The sequence below is a fragment of the Engystomops pustulosus genome, chromosome 9 (genome assembly GCF_040894005.1).
Source record: "Engystomops pustulosus chromosome 9, aEngPut4.maternal, whole genome shotgun sequence".
In the NCBI taxonomy this organism is placed as follows: domain Eukaryota; kingdom Metazoa; phylum Chordata; class Amphibia; order Anura; family Leptodactylidae; genus Engystomops; species Engystomops pustulosus.
In genome coordinates, this window is record NC_092419.1 from 5,094,608 (window position 1) to 5,104,623 (window position 10,016).

Here is a 10,016-nt window from a genome sequence, read left to right on the forward strand (position 1 = left end):
TGTGGTGCCTGAGAGTGGACATCTTTTTACATTTCTAAAGCTATGGTATGGCAATTTTGCATCAACTAATGTACGGTTCCTAAGAACAGGAGATGACTCGAAACCAGCAAGAAAAAAAAAGAGCCATTTTCCCTGACCGGGAATCGAACCCGGGCCGCGGCGGTGAGAGCGCCGAATCCTAGCCACTAGACCACCAGGGAGAAATCTGGCTTGTTTGTGGTGCCTGAGAGTGGACATCTTTTTACATTTCTAAAGCTATGGTATGGCAATTTTGCATCAACTAATGTACGGTTCCTAAGAACAGGAGATGACTCGAAACCAGCAAGAAAAAAATAAGAGCCATTTTCCCTGACCGGGAATCGAACCCGGGCCGCGGCGGTGAGAGCGCCGAATCCTAGCCACTAGACCACCAGGGAGAAATCTGGCTTGTTTGTGGTGCCTGAGAGTGGACATCTTTTTACATTTCTAAAGCTATGGTATGGCAATTTTGCATCAACTAATGTACGGTTCCTAAGAACAGGAGATGACTCGAAACCAGCAAGAAAAAAAAAGAGCCATTTTCCCTGACCGGGAATCGAACCCGGGCCGCGGCGGTGAGAGCGCCGAATCCTAGCCACTAGACCACCAGGGAGAAATCTGGCTTGTTTGTGGTGCCTGAGAGTGGACATCTTTTTACATTTCTAAAGCTATGGTATGGCAATTTTGCATCAACTAATGTACGGTTCCTAAGAACAGGAGATGACTCGAAACCAGCAAGAAAAAAATAAGAGCCATTTTCCCTGACCGGGAATCGAACCCGGGCCGCGGCGGTGAGAGCGCCGAATCCTAGCCACTAGACCACCAGGGAGAAATCTGGCTTGTTTGTGGTGCCTGAGAGTGGACATCTTTTTACATTTCTAAAGCTATGGTATGGCAATTTTGCATCAACTAATGTACGGTTCCTAAGAACAGGAGATGACTCGAAACCAGCAAGAAAAAAATAAGAGCCATTTTCCCTGACCGGGAATCGAACCCGGGCCGCGGCGGTGAGAGCGCCGAATCCTAGCCACTAGACCACCAGGGAGAAATCTGGCTTTTTTGTGGTGCCTGAGAGTGGACATCTTTTTACATTTCTAAAGCTATGGTATGGCAATTTTGCATCAACTAATGTACGGTTCCTAAGAACAGGAGATGACTCGAAACCAGCAAGAAAAAAAAAGAGCCATTTTCCCTGACCGGGAATCGAACCCGGGCCGCGGCGGTGAGAGCGCCGAATCCTAGCCACTAGACCACCAGGGAGAAATCTGGCTTGTTTGTGGTGCCTGAGAGTGGACATCTTTTTACATTTCTAAAGCTATGGTATGGCAATTTTGCATCAACTAATGTACGGTTCCTAAGAACAGGAGATGACTCGAAACCAGCAAGAAAAAAAAAGAGCCATTTTCCCTGACCGGGAATCGAACCCGGGCCGCGGCGGTGAGAGCGCCGAATCCTAGCCACTAGACCACCAGGGAGAGGACGCCCTATTACTTTGAAGAGGTGCAGCTGATAAATTATCTTGATATTCAGTACCTAAGAACACATCATGCTAACAAACAGGTCATTTTAACAGGAGAGGACTGGAGACCAGCAAGAAAAAAAAAGAGCCATTTTCCCTGACCGGGAATCGAACCCGGGCCGCGGCGGTGAGAGCGCCGAATCCTAGCCACTAGACCACCAGGGAGAAATCTGGCTTGTTTGTGGTGCCTGAGAGTGGACATCTTTTTACATTTCTAAAGCTATGGTATGGCAATTTTGCATCAACTAATGTACGGTTCCTAAGAACAGGAGATGACTCGAAACCAGCAAGAAAAAAAAAGAGCCATTTTCCCTGACCGGGAATCGAACCCGGGCCGCGGCGGTGAGAGCGCCGAATCCTAGCCACTAGACCACCAGGGAGAAATCTGGCTTGTTTGTGGTGCCTGAGAGTGGACATCTTTTTACATTTCTAAAGCTATGGTATGGCAATTTTGCATCAACTAATGTACGGTTCCTAAGAACAGGAGATGACTCGAAACCAGCAAGAAAAAAAAAGAGCCATTTTCCCTGACCGGGAATCGAACCCGGGCCGCGGCGGTGAGAGCGCCGAATCCTAGCCACTAGACCACCAGGGATAAATCTGGCTTGTTTGTGGTGCCTGAGAGTGGACATCTTTTTACATTTCTAAAGCTATGGTATGGCAATTTTGCATCAACTAATGTACGGTTCCTAAGAACAGGAGATGACTCGAAACCAGCAAGAAAAAAAAAGAGCCATTTTCCCTGACCGGGAATCGAACCCGGGCCGCGGCGGTGAGAGCGCCGAATCCTAGCCACTAGACCACCAGGGAGAAATCTGGCTTGTTTGTGGTGCCTGAGAGTGGACATCTTTTTACATTTCTAAAGCTATGGTATGGCAATTTTGCATCAACTAATGTACGGTTCCTAAGAACAGGAGATGACTCGAAACCAGCAAGAAAAAAATAAGAGCCATTTTCCCTGACCGGGAATCGAACCCGGGCCGCGGCGGTGAGAGCGCCGAATCCTAGCCACTAGACCACCAGGGAGAGGACGCCCTATTACTTTGAAGAGGTGCAGCTGATAAATTATCTTGATATGCAGTACCTAAGAACACATCATGCTAACAAACAGGTCATTTTAACAGGAGATGACTCGAAACCAGCAAGAAAAAAAAAGAGCCATTTTCCCTGACCGGGAATCGAACCCGGGCCGCGGCGGTGAGAGCGCCGAATCCTAGCCACTAGACCACCAGGGAGAAATCTGGCTTGTTTGTGGTGCCTGAGAGTGGACATCTTTTTACATTTCTAAAGCTATGGTATGGCAATTTTGCATCAACTAATGTACGGTTCCTAAGAACAGGAGATGACTCGAAACCAGCAAGAAAAAAAAAGAGCCATTTTCCCTGACCGGGAATCGAACCCGGGCCGCGGCGGTGAGAGCGCCGAATCCTAGCCACTAGACCACCAGGGAGAAATCTGGCTTGTTTGTGGTGCCTGAGAGTGGACATCTTTTTACATTTCTAAAGCTATGGTATGGCAATTTTGCATCAACTAATGTACGGTTCCTAAGAACAGGAGATGACTCGAAACCAGCAAGAAAAAAAAAGAGCCATTTTCCCTGACCGGGAATCGAACCCGGGCCGCGGCGGTGAGAGCGCCGAATCCTAGCCACTAGACCACCAGGGAGAAATCTGGCTTGTTTGTGGTGCCTGAGAGTGGACATCTTTTTACATTTCTAAAGCTATGGTATGGCAATTTTGCATCAACTAATGTACGGTTCCTAAGAACAGGAGATGACTCGAAACCAGCAAGAAAAAAATAAGAGCCATTTTCCCTGACCGGGAATCGAACCCGGGCCGCGGCGGTGAGAGCGCCGAATCCTAGCCACTAGACCACCAGGGAGAGGACGCCCTATTACTTTGAAGAGGTGCAGCTGATAAATTATCTTGATATGCAGTACCTAAGAACACATCATGCTAACAAACAGGTCATTTTAACAGGAGATGACTCGAAACCAGCAAGAAAAAAAAAGAGCCATTTTCCCTGACCGGGAATCGAACCCGGGCCGCGGCGGTGAGAGCGCCGAATCCTAGCCACTAGACCACCAGGGATAAATCTGGCTTGTTTGTGGTGCCTGAGAGTGGACATCTTTTTACATTTCTAAAGCTATGGTATGGCAATTTTGCATCAACTAATGTACGGTTCCTAAGAACAGGAGATGACTCGAAACCAGCAAGAAAAAAAAAGAGCCATTTTCCCTGACCGGGAATCGAACCCGGGCCGCGGCGGTGAGAGCGCCGAATCCTAGCCACTAGACCACCAGGGAGAAATCTGGCTTGTTTGTGGTGCCTGAGAGTGGACATCTTTTTACATTTCTAAAGCTATGGTATGGCAATTTTGCATCAACTAATGTACGGTTCCTAAGAACAGGAGATGACTCGAAACCAGCAAGAAAAAAAAAGAGCCATTTTCCCTGACCGGGAATCGAACCCGGGCCGCGGCGGTGAGAGCGCCGAATCCTAGCCACTAGACCACCAGGGAGAAATCTGGCTTGTTTGTGGTGCCTGAGAGTGGACATCTTTTTACATTTCTAAAGCTATGGTATGGCAATTTTGCATCAACTAATGTACGGTTCCTAAGAACAGGAGATGACTCGAAACCAGCAAGAAAAAAAAAGAGCCATTTTCCCTGACCGGGAATCGAACCCGGGCCGCGGCGGTGAGAGCGCCGAATCCTAGCCACTAGACCACCAGGGAGAAATCTGGCTTGTTTGTGGTGCCTGAGAGTGGACATCTTTTTACATTTCTAAAGCTATGGTATGGCAATTTTGCATCAACTAATGTACGGTTCCTAAGAACAGGAGATGACTCGAAACCAGCAAGAAAAAAAAGAGCCATTTTCCCTGACCGGGAATCGAACCCGGGCCGCGGCGGTGAGAGCGCCGAATCCTAGCCACTAGACCACCAGGGAGAGGACGCCCTATTACTTTGAAGAGGTGCAGCTGATAAATTATCTTGATATGCAGTACCTAAGAACACATCATGCTAACAAACAGGTCATTTTAACAGGAGATGACTCGAAACCAGCAAGAAAAAAAAAGAGCCATTTTCCCTGACCGGGAATCGAACCCGGGCCGCGGCGGTGAGAGCGCCGAATCCTAGCCACTAGACCACCAGGGAGAAATCTGGCTTGTTTGTGGTGCCTGAGAGTGGACATCTTTTTACATTTCTAAAGCTATGGTATGGCAATTTTGCATCAACTAATGTACGGTTCCTAAGAACAGGAGATGACTCGAAACCAGCAAGAAAAAAAAAGAGCCATTTTCCCTGACCGGGAATCGAACCCGGGCCGCGGCGGTGAGAGCGCCGAATCCTAGCCACTAGACCACCAGGGAGAAATCTGGCTTGTTTGTGGTGCCTGAGAGTGGACATCTTTTTACATTTCTAAAGCTATGGTATGGCAATTTTGCATCAACTAATGTACGGTTCCTAAGAACAGGAGATGACTCGAAACCAGCAAGAAAAAAAAAGAGCCATTTTCCCTGACCGGGAATCGAACCCGGGCCGCGGCGGTGAGAGCGCCGAATCCTAGCCACTAGACCACCAGGGAGAGGACGCCCTATTACTTTGAAGAGGTGCAGCTGATAAATTATCTTGATATGCAGTACCTAAGAACACATCATGCTAACAAACAGGTCATTTTAACAGGAGATGACTCGAAACCAGCAAGAAAAAAAAAGAGCCATTTTCCCTGACCGGGAATCGAACCCGGGCCGCGGCGGTGAGAGCGCCGAATCCTAGCCACTAGACCACCAGGGAGAAATCTGGCTTGTTTGTGGTGCCTGAGAGTGGACATCTTTTTACATTTCTAAAGCTATGGTATGGCAATTTTGCATCAACTAATGTACGGTTCCTAAGAACAGGAGATGACTCGAAACCAGCAAGAAAAAAAAAGAGCCATTTTCCCTGACCGGGAATCGAACCCGGGCCGCGGCGGTGAGAGCGCCGAATCCTAGCCACTAGACCACCAGGGAGAGGACGCCCTATTACTTTGAAGAGGTGCAGCTGATAAATTATCTTGATATGCAGTACCTAAGAACACATCATGCTAACAAACAGGTCATTTTAACAGGAGATGACTCGAAACCAGCAAGAAAAAAAAAGAGCCATTTTCCCTGACCGGGAATCGAACCCGGGCCGCGGCGGTGAGAGCGCCGAATCCTAGCCACTAGACCACCAGGGAGAAATCTGGCTTGTTTGTGGTGCCTGAGAGTGGACATCTTTTTACATTTCTAAAGCTATGGTATGGCAATTTTGCATCAACTAATGTACGGTTCCTAAGAACAGGAGATGACTCGAAACCAGCAAGAAAAAAAAAGAGCCATTTTCCCTGACCGGGAATCGAACCCGGGCCGCGGCGGTGAGAGCGCCGAATCCTAGCCACTAGACCACCAGGGAGAGGACGCCCTATTACTTTGAAGAGGTGCAGCTGATAAATTATCTTGATATGCAGTACCTAAGAACACATCATGCTAACAAACAGGTCATTTTAACAGGAGATGACTCGAAACCAGCAAGAAAAAAAAAGAGCCATTTTCCCTGACCGGGAATCGAACCCGGGCCGCGGCGGTGAGAGCGCCGAATCCTAGCCACTAGACCACCAGGGAGAAATCTGGCTTGTTTGTGGTGCCTGAGAGTGGACATCTTTTTACATTTCTAAAGCTATGGTATGGCAATTTTGCATCAACTAATGTACGGTTCCTAAGAACAGGAGATGACTCGAAACCAGCAAGAAAAAAAAAGAGCCATTTTCCCTGACCGGGAATCGAACCCGGGCCGCGGCGGTGAGAGCGCCGAATCCTAGCCACTAGACCACCAGGGAGAAATCTGGCTTGTTTGTGGTGCCTGAGAGTGGACATCTTTTTACATTTCTAAAGCTATGGTATGGCAATTTTGCATCAACTAATGTACGGTTCCTAAGAACAGGAGATGACTCGAAACCAGCAAGAAAAAAAAAGAGCCATTTTCCCTGACCGGGAATCGAACCCGGGCCGCGGCGGTGAGAGCGCCGAATCCTAGCCACTAGACCACCAGGGAGAAATCTGGCTTGTTTGTGGTGCCTGAGAGTGGACATCTTTTTACATTTCTAAAGCTATGGTATGGCCATTTTGCATCAACTAATGTACGGTTCCTAAGAACAGGAGATGACTCGAAACCAGCAAGAAAAAAAAAGAGCCATTTTCCCTGACCGGGAATCGAACCCGGGCCGCGGCGGTGAGAGCGCCGAATCCTAGCCACTAGACCACCAGGGAGAGGACGCCCTATTACTTTGAAGAGGTGCAGCTGATAAATTATCTTGATATGCAGTACCTAAGAACACATCATGCTAACAAACAGGTCATTTTAACAGGAGATGACTCGAAACCAGCAAGAAAAAAAAAGAGCCATTTTCCCTGACCGGGAATCGAACCCGGGCCGCGGCGGTGAGAGCGCCGAATCCTAGCCACTAGACCACGAGGGAGAAATCTGGCTTGTTTGTGGTGCCTGAGAGTGGACATCTTTTTACATTTCTAAAGCTATGGTATGGCAATTTTGCATCAACTAATGTACGGTTCCTAAGAACAGGAGATGACTCGAAACCAGCAAGAAAAAAAAGAGCCATTTTCCCTGACCGGGAATCGAACCCGGGCCGCGGCGGTGAGAGCGCCGAATCCTAGCCACTAGACCACCAGGGAGAGGACGCCCTATTACTTTGAAGAGGTGCAGCTGATAAATTATCTTGATATGCAGTACCTAAGAACACATCATGCTAACAAACAGGTCATTTTAACAGGAGATGACTCGAAACCAGCAAGAAAAAAAAAGAGCCATTTTCCCTGACCGGGAATCGAACCCGGGCCGCGGCGGTGAGAGCGCCGAATCCTAGCCACTAGACCACCAGGGATAAATCTGGCTTGTTTGTGGTGCCTGAGAGTGGACATCTTTTTACATTTCTAAAGCTATGGTATGGCAATTTTGCATCAACTAATGTACGGTTCCTAAGAACAGGAGATGACTCGAAACCAGCAAGAAAAAAAAAGAGCCATTTTCCCTGACCGGGAATCGAACCCGGGCCGCGGCGGTGAGAGCGCCGAATCCTAGCCACTAGACCACCAGGGAGAAATCTGGCTTGTTTGTGGTGCCTGAGAGTGGACATCTTTTTACATTTCTAAAGCTATGGTATGGCAATTTTGCATCAACTAATGTACGGTTCCTAAGAACAGGAGATGACTCGAAACCAGCAAGAAAAAAAAAGAGCCATTTTCCCTGACCGGGAATCGAACCCGGGCCGCGGCGGTGAGAGCGCCGAATCCTAGCCACTAGACCACCAGGGAGAAATCTGGCTTGTTTGTGGTGCCTGAGAGTGGACATCTTTTTACATTTCTAAAGCTATGGTATGGCAATTTTGCATCAACTAATGTACGGTTCCTAAGAACAGGAGATGACTCGAAACCAGCAAGAAAAAAAAAGAGCCATTTTCCCTGACCGGGAATCGAACCCGGGCCGCGGCGGTGAGAGCGCCGAATCCTAGCCACTAGACCACCAGGGAGAAATCTGGCTTGTTTGTGGTGCCTGAGAGTGGACATCTTTTTACATTTCTAAAGCTATGGTATGGCAATTTTGCATCAACTAATGTACGGTTCCTAAGAACAGGAGATGACTCGAAACCAGCAAGAAAAAAAAAGAGCCATTTTCCCTGACCGGGAATCGAACCCGGGCCGCGGCGGTGAGAGCGCCGAATCCTAGCCACTAGACCACCAGGGAGAGGACGCCCTATTACTTTGAAGAGGTGCAGCTGATAAATTATCTTGATATGCAGTACCTAAGAACACATCATGCTAACAAACAGGTCATTTTAACAGGAGATGACTCGAAACCAGCAAGAAAAAAAAAGAGCCATTTTCCCTGACCGGGAATCGAACCCGGGCCGCGGCGGTGAGAGCGCCGAATCCTAGCCACTAGACCACCAGGGAGAAATCTGGCTTGTTTGTGGTGCCTGAGAGTGGACATCTTTTTACATTTCTAAAGCTATGGTATGGCAATTTTGCATCAACTAATGTACGGTTCCTAAGAACAGGAGATGACTCGAAACCAGCAAGAAAAAAAAAGAGCCATTTTCCCTGACCGGGAATCGAACCCGGGCCGCGGCGGTGAGAGCGCCGAATCCTAGCCACTAGACCACCAGGGAGAAATCTGGCTTGTTTGTGGTGCCTGAGAGTGGACATCTTTTTACATTTCTAAAGCTATGGTATGGCAATTTTGCATCAACTAATGTACGGTTCCTAAGAACAGGAGATGACTCGAAACCAGCAAGAAAAAAAAAGAGCCATTTTCCCTGACCGGGAATCGAACCCGGGCCGCGGCGGTGAGAGCGCCGAATCCTAGCCACTAGACCACCAGGGAGAGGACGCCCTATTACTTTGAAGAGGTGCAGCTGATAAATTATCTTGATATGCAGTACCTAAGAACACATCATGCTAACAAACAGGTCATTTTAACAGGAGATGACTCGAAACCAGCAAGAAAAAAAAAGAGCCATTTTCCCTGACCGGGAATCGAACCCGGGCCGCGGCGGTGAGAGCGCCGAATCCTAGCCACTAGACCACCAGGGAGAAATCTGGCTTGTTTGTGGTGCCTGAGAGTGGACATCTTTTTACATTTCTAAAGCTATGGTATGGCAATTTTGCATCAACTAATGTACGGTTCCTAAGAACAGGAGATGACTCGAAACCAGCAAGAAAAAAAAAGAGCCATTTTCCCTGACCGGGAATCGAACCCGGGCCGCGGCGGTGAGAGCGCCGAATCCTAGCCACTAGACCACCAGGGAGAGGACGCCCTATTACTTTGAAGAGGTGCAGCTGATAAATTATCTTGATATGCAGTACCTAAGAACACATCATGCTAACAAACAGGTCATTTTAACAGGAGATGACTCGAAACCAGCAAGAAAAAAAAAGAGCCATTTTCCCTGACCGGGAATCGAACCCGGGCCGCGGCGGTGAGAGCGCCGAATCCTAGCCACTAGACCACCAGGGAGAAATCTGGCTTGTTTGTGGTGCCTGAGAGTGGACATCTTTTTACATTTCTAAAGCTATGGTATGGCAATTTTGCATCAACTAATGTACGGTTCCTAAGAACAGGAGATGACTCGAAACCAGCAAGAAAAAAAAAGAGCCATTTTCCCTGACCGGGAATCGAACCCGGGCCGCGGCGGTGAGAGCGCCGAATCCTAGCCACTAGACCACCAGGGAGAGGACGCCCTATTACTTTGAAGAGGTGCAGCTGATAAATTATCTTGATATGCAGTACCTAAGAACACATCATGCTAACAAACAGGTCATTTTAACAGGAGATGACTCGAAACCAGCAAGAAAAAAAAAGAGCCATTTTCCCTGACCGGGAATCGAACCCGGGCCGCGGCGGTGAGAGCGCCGAATCCTAGCCACTAGACCACCAGGGAG

The 10,016-nt window shown here is 48.3% G+C and overlaps 46 non-coding genes across 46 annotated transcripts; all 46 read right to left on the reverse strand.

The window, feature by feature from the left end:
* Nucleotides 1-128: 128 nt before the first annotated feature.
* On the reverse strand, nucleotides 129-200 carry TRNAE-CUC (transfer RNA glutamic acid (anticodon CUC)). The gene has a single exon. It is a non-coding gene; the product is annotated as a tRNA-Glu (tRNA).
* Nucleotides 201-344: 144 nt separating this feature from the next.
* On the reverse strand, nucleotides 345-416 carry TRNAE-CUC (transfer RNA glutamic acid (anticodon CUC)). Its single transcript has one exon. It is a non-coding gene; the product is annotated as a tRNA-Glu (tRNA).
* Nucleotides 417-559: 143 nt separating this feature from the next.
* On the reverse strand, nucleotides 560-631 carry TRNAE-CUC (transfer RNA glutamic acid (anticodon CUC)). The gene has a single exon. It is a non-coding gene; the product is annotated as a tRNA-Glu (tRNA).
* A 144-nt stretch (nucleotides 632-775) lies between these two features.
* On the reverse strand, nucleotides 776-847 carry TRNAE-CUC (transfer RNA glutamic acid (anticodon CUC)). Its single transcript has one exon. It is a non-coding gene; the product is annotated as a tRNA-Glu (tRNA).
* Nucleotides 848-991: 144 nt separating this feature from the next.
* On the reverse strand, nucleotides 992-1,063 carry TRNAE-CUC (transfer RNA glutamic acid (anticodon CUC)). Its single transcript has one exon. It is a non-coding gene; the product is annotated as a tRNA-Glu (tRNA).
* Nucleotides 1,064-1,206: 143 nt separating this feature from the next.
* TRNAE-CUC (transfer RNA glutamic acid (anticodon CUC)) lies at nucleotides 1,207-1,278 on the reverse strand. Its single transcript has one exon. It is a non-coding gene; the product is annotated as a tRNA-Glu (tRNA).
* Nucleotides 1,279-1,421: 143 nt separating this feature from the next.
* On the reverse strand, nucleotides 1,422-1,493 carry TRNAE-CUC (transfer RNA glutamic acid (anticodon CUC)). Its single transcript has one exon. It is a non-coding gene; the product is annotated as a tRNA-Glu (tRNA).
* Nucleotides 1,494-1,630: 137 nt separating this feature from the next.
* Nucleotides 1,631-1,702, reverse strand: TRNAE-CUC (transfer RNA glutamic acid (anticodon CUC)). Its single transcript has one exon. It is a non-coding gene; the product is annotated as a tRNA-Glu (tRNA).
* Nucleotides 1,703-1,845: 143 nt separating this feature from the next.
* Nucleotides 1,846-1,917, reverse strand: TRNAE-CUC (transfer RNA glutamic acid (anticodon CUC)). Its single transcript has one exon. It is a non-coding gene; the product is annotated as a tRNA-Glu (tRNA).
* A 143-nt stretch (nucleotides 1,918-2,060) lies between these two features.
* On the reverse strand, nucleotides 2,061-2,132 carry TRNAE-CUC (transfer RNA glutamic acid (anticodon CUC)). Its single transcript has one exon. It is a non-coding gene; the product is annotated as a tRNA-Glu (tRNA).
* A 143-nt stretch (nucleotides 2,133-2,275) lies between these two features.
* Nucleotides 2,276-2,347, reverse strand: TRNAE-CUC (transfer RNA glutamic acid (anticodon CUC)). Its single transcript has one exon. It is a non-coding gene; the product is annotated as a tRNA-Glu (tRNA).
* A 144-nt stretch (nucleotides 2,348-2,491) lies between these two features.
* On the reverse strand, nucleotides 2,492-2,563 carry TRNAE-CUC (transfer RNA glutamic acid (anticodon CUC)). The gene has a single exon. It is a non-coding gene; the product is annotated as a tRNA-Glu (tRNA).
* Nucleotides 2,564-2,700: 137 nt separating this feature from the next.
* TRNAE-CUC (transfer RNA glutamic acid (anticodon CUC)) lies at nucleotides 2,701-2,772 on the reverse strand. Its single transcript has one exon. It is a non-coding gene; the product is annotated as a tRNA-Glu (tRNA).
* Nucleotides 2,773-2,915: 143 nt separating this feature from the next.
* Nucleotides 2,916-2,987, reverse strand: TRNAE-CUC (transfer RNA glutamic acid (anticodon CUC)). Its single transcript has one exon. It is a non-coding gene; the product is annotated as a tRNA-Glu (tRNA).
* A 143-nt stretch (nucleotides 2,988-3,130) lies between these two features.
* On the reverse strand, nucleotides 3,131-3,202 carry TRNAE-CUC (transfer RNA glutamic acid (anticodon CUC)). The gene has a single exon. It is a non-coding gene; the product is annotated as a tRNA-Glu (tRNA).
* Nucleotides 3,203-3,346: 144 nt separating this feature from the next.
* TRNAE-CUC (transfer RNA glutamic acid (anticodon CUC)) lies at nucleotides 3,347-3,418 on the reverse strand. Its single transcript has one exon. It is a non-coding gene; the product is annotated as a tRNA-Glu (tRNA).
* Nucleotides 3,419-3,555: 137 nt separating this feature from the next.
* On the reverse strand, nucleotides 3,556-3,627 carry TRNAE-CUC (transfer RNA glutamic acid (anticodon CUC)). The gene has a single exon. It is a non-coding gene; the product is annotated as a tRNA-Glu (tRNA).
* Nucleotides 3,628-3,770: 143 nt separating this feature from the next.
* TRNAE-CUC (transfer RNA glutamic acid (anticodon CUC)) lies at nucleotides 3,771-3,842 on the reverse strand. The gene has a single exon. It is a non-coding gene; the product is annotated as a tRNA-Glu (tRNA).
* Nucleotides 3,843-3,985: 143 nt separating this feature from the next.
* Nucleotides 3,986-4,057, reverse strand: TRNAE-CUC (transfer RNA glutamic acid (anticodon CUC)). The gene has a single exon. It is a non-coding gene; the product is annotated as a tRNA-Glu (tRNA).
* A 143-nt stretch (nucleotides 4,058-4,200) lies between these two features.
* TRNAE-CUC (transfer RNA glutamic acid (anticodon CUC)) lies at nucleotides 4,201-4,272 on the reverse strand. Its single transcript has one exon. It is a non-coding gene; the product is annotated as a tRNA-Glu (tRNA).
* Nucleotides 4,273-4,414: 142 nt separating this feature from the next.
* TRNAE-CUC (transfer RNA glutamic acid (anticodon CUC)) lies at nucleotides 4,415-4,486 on the reverse strand. Its single transcript has one exon. It is a non-coding gene; the product is annotated as a tRNA-Glu (tRNA).
* Nucleotides 4,487-4,623: 137 nt separating this feature from the next.
* TRNAE-CUC (transfer RNA glutamic acid (anticodon CUC)) lies at nucleotides 4,624-4,695 on the reverse strand. Its single transcript has one exon. It is a non-coding gene; the product is annotated as a tRNA-Glu (tRNA).
* Nucleotides 4,696-4,838: 143 nt separating this feature from the next.
* TRNAE-CUC (transfer RNA glutamic acid (anticodon CUC)) lies at nucleotides 4,839-4,910 on the reverse strand. Its single transcript has one exon. It is a non-coding gene; the product is annotated as a tRNA-Glu (tRNA).
* Nucleotides 4,911-5,053: 143 nt separating this feature from the next.
* On the reverse strand, nucleotides 5,054-5,125 carry TRNAE-CUC (transfer RNA glutamic acid (anticodon CUC)). The gene has a single exon. It is a non-coding gene; the product is annotated as a tRNA-Glu (tRNA).
* A 137-nt stretch (nucleotides 5,126-5,262) lies between these two features.
* Nucleotides 5,263-5,334, reverse strand: TRNAE-CUC (transfer RNA glutamic acid (anticodon CUC)). The gene has a single exon. It is a non-coding gene; the product is annotated as a tRNA-Glu (tRNA).
* A 143-nt stretch (nucleotides 5,335-5,477) lies between these two features.
* On the reverse strand, nucleotides 5,478-5,549 carry TRNAE-CUC (transfer RNA glutamic acid (anticodon CUC)). Its single transcript has one exon. It is a non-coding gene; the product is annotated as a tRNA-Glu (tRNA).
* A 137-nt stretch (nucleotides 5,550-5,686) lies between these two features.
* Nucleotides 5,687-5,758, reverse strand: TRNAE-CUC (transfer RNA glutamic acid (anticodon CUC)). The gene has a single exon. It is a non-coding gene; the product is annotated as a tRNA-Glu (tRNA).
* A 143-nt stretch (nucleotides 5,759-5,901) lies between these two features.
* Nucleotides 5,902-5,973, reverse strand: TRNAE-CUC (transfer RNA glutamic acid (anticodon CUC)). The gene has a single exon. It is a non-coding gene; the product is annotated as a tRNA-Glu (tRNA).
* Nucleotides 5,974-6,110: 137 nt separating this feature from the next.
* On the reverse strand, nucleotides 6,111-6,182 carry TRNAE-CUC (transfer RNA glutamic acid (anticodon CUC)). Its single transcript has one exon. It is a non-coding gene; the product is annotated as a tRNA-Glu (tRNA).
* Nucleotides 6,183-6,325: 143 nt separating this feature from the next.
* On the reverse strand, nucleotides 6,326-6,397 carry TRNAE-CUC (transfer RNA glutamic acid (anticodon CUC)). The gene has a single exon. It is a non-coding gene; the product is annotated as a tRNA-Glu (tRNA).
* A 143-nt stretch (nucleotides 6,398-6,540) lies between these two features.
* Nucleotides 6,541-6,612, reverse strand: TRNAE-CUC (transfer RNA glutamic acid (anticodon CUC)). Its single transcript has one exon. It is a non-coding gene; the product is annotated as a tRNA-Glu (tRNA).
* Nucleotides 6,613-6,755: 143 nt separating this feature from the next.
* On the reverse strand, nucleotides 6,756-6,827 carry TRNAE-CUC (transfer RNA glutamic acid (anticodon CUC)). The gene has a single exon. It is a non-coding gene; the product is annotated as a tRNA-Glu (tRNA).
* A 351-nt stretch (nucleotides 6,828-7,178) lies between these two features.
* Nucleotides 7,179-7,250, reverse strand: TRNAE-CUC (transfer RNA glutamic acid (anticodon CUC)). The gene has a single exon. It is a non-coding gene; the product is annotated as a tRNA-Glu (tRNA).
* Nucleotides 7,251-7,387: 137 nt separating this feature from the next.
* Nucleotides 7,388-7,459, reverse strand: TRNAE-CUC (transfer RNA glutamic acid (anticodon CUC)). Its single transcript has one exon. It is a non-coding gene; the product is annotated as a tRNA-Glu (tRNA).
* Nucleotides 7,460-7,602: 143 nt separating this feature from the next.
* TRNAE-CUC (transfer RNA glutamic acid (anticodon CUC)) lies at nucleotides 7,603-7,674 on the reverse strand. The gene has a single exon. It is a non-coding gene; the product is annotated as a tRNA-Glu (tRNA).
* Nucleotides 7,675-7,817: 143 nt separating this feature from the next.
* TRNAE-CUC (transfer RNA glutamic acid (anticodon CUC)) lies at nucleotides 7,818-7,889 on the reverse strand. Its single transcript has one exon. It is a non-coding gene; the product is annotated as a tRNA-Glu (tRNA).
* A 143-nt stretch (nucleotides 7,890-8,032) lies between these two features.
* TRNAE-CUC (transfer RNA glutamic acid (anticodon CUC)) lies at nucleotides 8,033-8,104 on the reverse strand. Its single transcript has one exon. It is a non-coding gene; the product is annotated as a tRNA-Glu (tRNA).
* Nucleotides 8,105-8,247: 143 nt separating this feature from the next.
* Nucleotides 8,248-8,319, reverse strand: TRNAE-CUC (transfer RNA glutamic acid (anticodon CUC)). Its single transcript has one exon. It is a non-coding gene; the product is annotated as a tRNA-Glu (tRNA).
* A 137-nt stretch (nucleotides 8,320-8,456) lies between these two features.
* TRNAE-CUC (transfer RNA glutamic acid (anticodon CUC)) lies at nucleotides 8,457-8,528 on the reverse strand. The gene has a single exon. It is a non-coding gene; the product is annotated as a tRNA-Glu (tRNA).
* A 143-nt stretch (nucleotides 8,529-8,671) lies between these two features.
* On the reverse strand, nucleotides 8,672-8,743 carry TRNAE-CUC (transfer RNA glutamic acid (anticodon CUC)). The gene has a single exon. It is a non-coding gene; the product is annotated as a tRNA-Glu (tRNA).
* Nucleotides 8,744-8,886: 143 nt separating this feature from the next.
* Nucleotides 8,887-8,958, reverse strand: TRNAE-CUC (transfer RNA glutamic acid (anticodon CUC)). The gene has a single exon. It is a non-coding gene; the product is annotated as a tRNA-Glu (tRNA).
* Nucleotides 8,959-9,095: 137 nt separating this feature from the next.
* TRNAE-CUC (transfer RNA glutamic acid (anticodon CUC)) lies at nucleotides 9,096-9,167 on the reverse strand. Its single transcript has one exon. It is a non-coding gene; the product is annotated as a tRNA-Glu (tRNA).
* A 143-nt stretch (nucleotides 9,168-9,310) lies between these two features.
* Nucleotides 9,311-9,382, reverse strand: TRNAE-CUC (transfer RNA glutamic acid (anticodon CUC)). Its single transcript has one exon. It is a non-coding gene; the product is annotated as a tRNA-Glu (tRNA).
* Nucleotides 9,383-9,519: 137 nt separating this feature from the next.
* Nucleotides 9,520-9,591, reverse strand: TRNAE-CUC (transfer RNA glutamic acid (anticodon CUC)). The gene has a single exon. It is a non-coding gene; the product is annotated as a tRNA-Glu (tRNA).
* Nucleotides 9,592-9,734: 143 nt separating this feature from the next.
* On the reverse strand, nucleotides 9,735-9,806 carry TRNAE-CUC (transfer RNA glutamic acid (anticodon CUC)). Its single transcript has one exon. It is a non-coding gene; the product is annotated as a tRNA-Glu (tRNA).
* Nucleotides 9,807-9,943: 137 nt separating this feature from the next.
* On the reverse strand, nucleotides 9,944-10,015 carry TRNAE-CUC (transfer RNA glutamic acid (anticodon CUC)). Its single transcript has one exon. It is a non-coding gene; the product is annotated as a tRNA-Glu (tRNA).
* Between the last annotated feature and the right edge of the window lies 1 nt (nucleotide 10,016).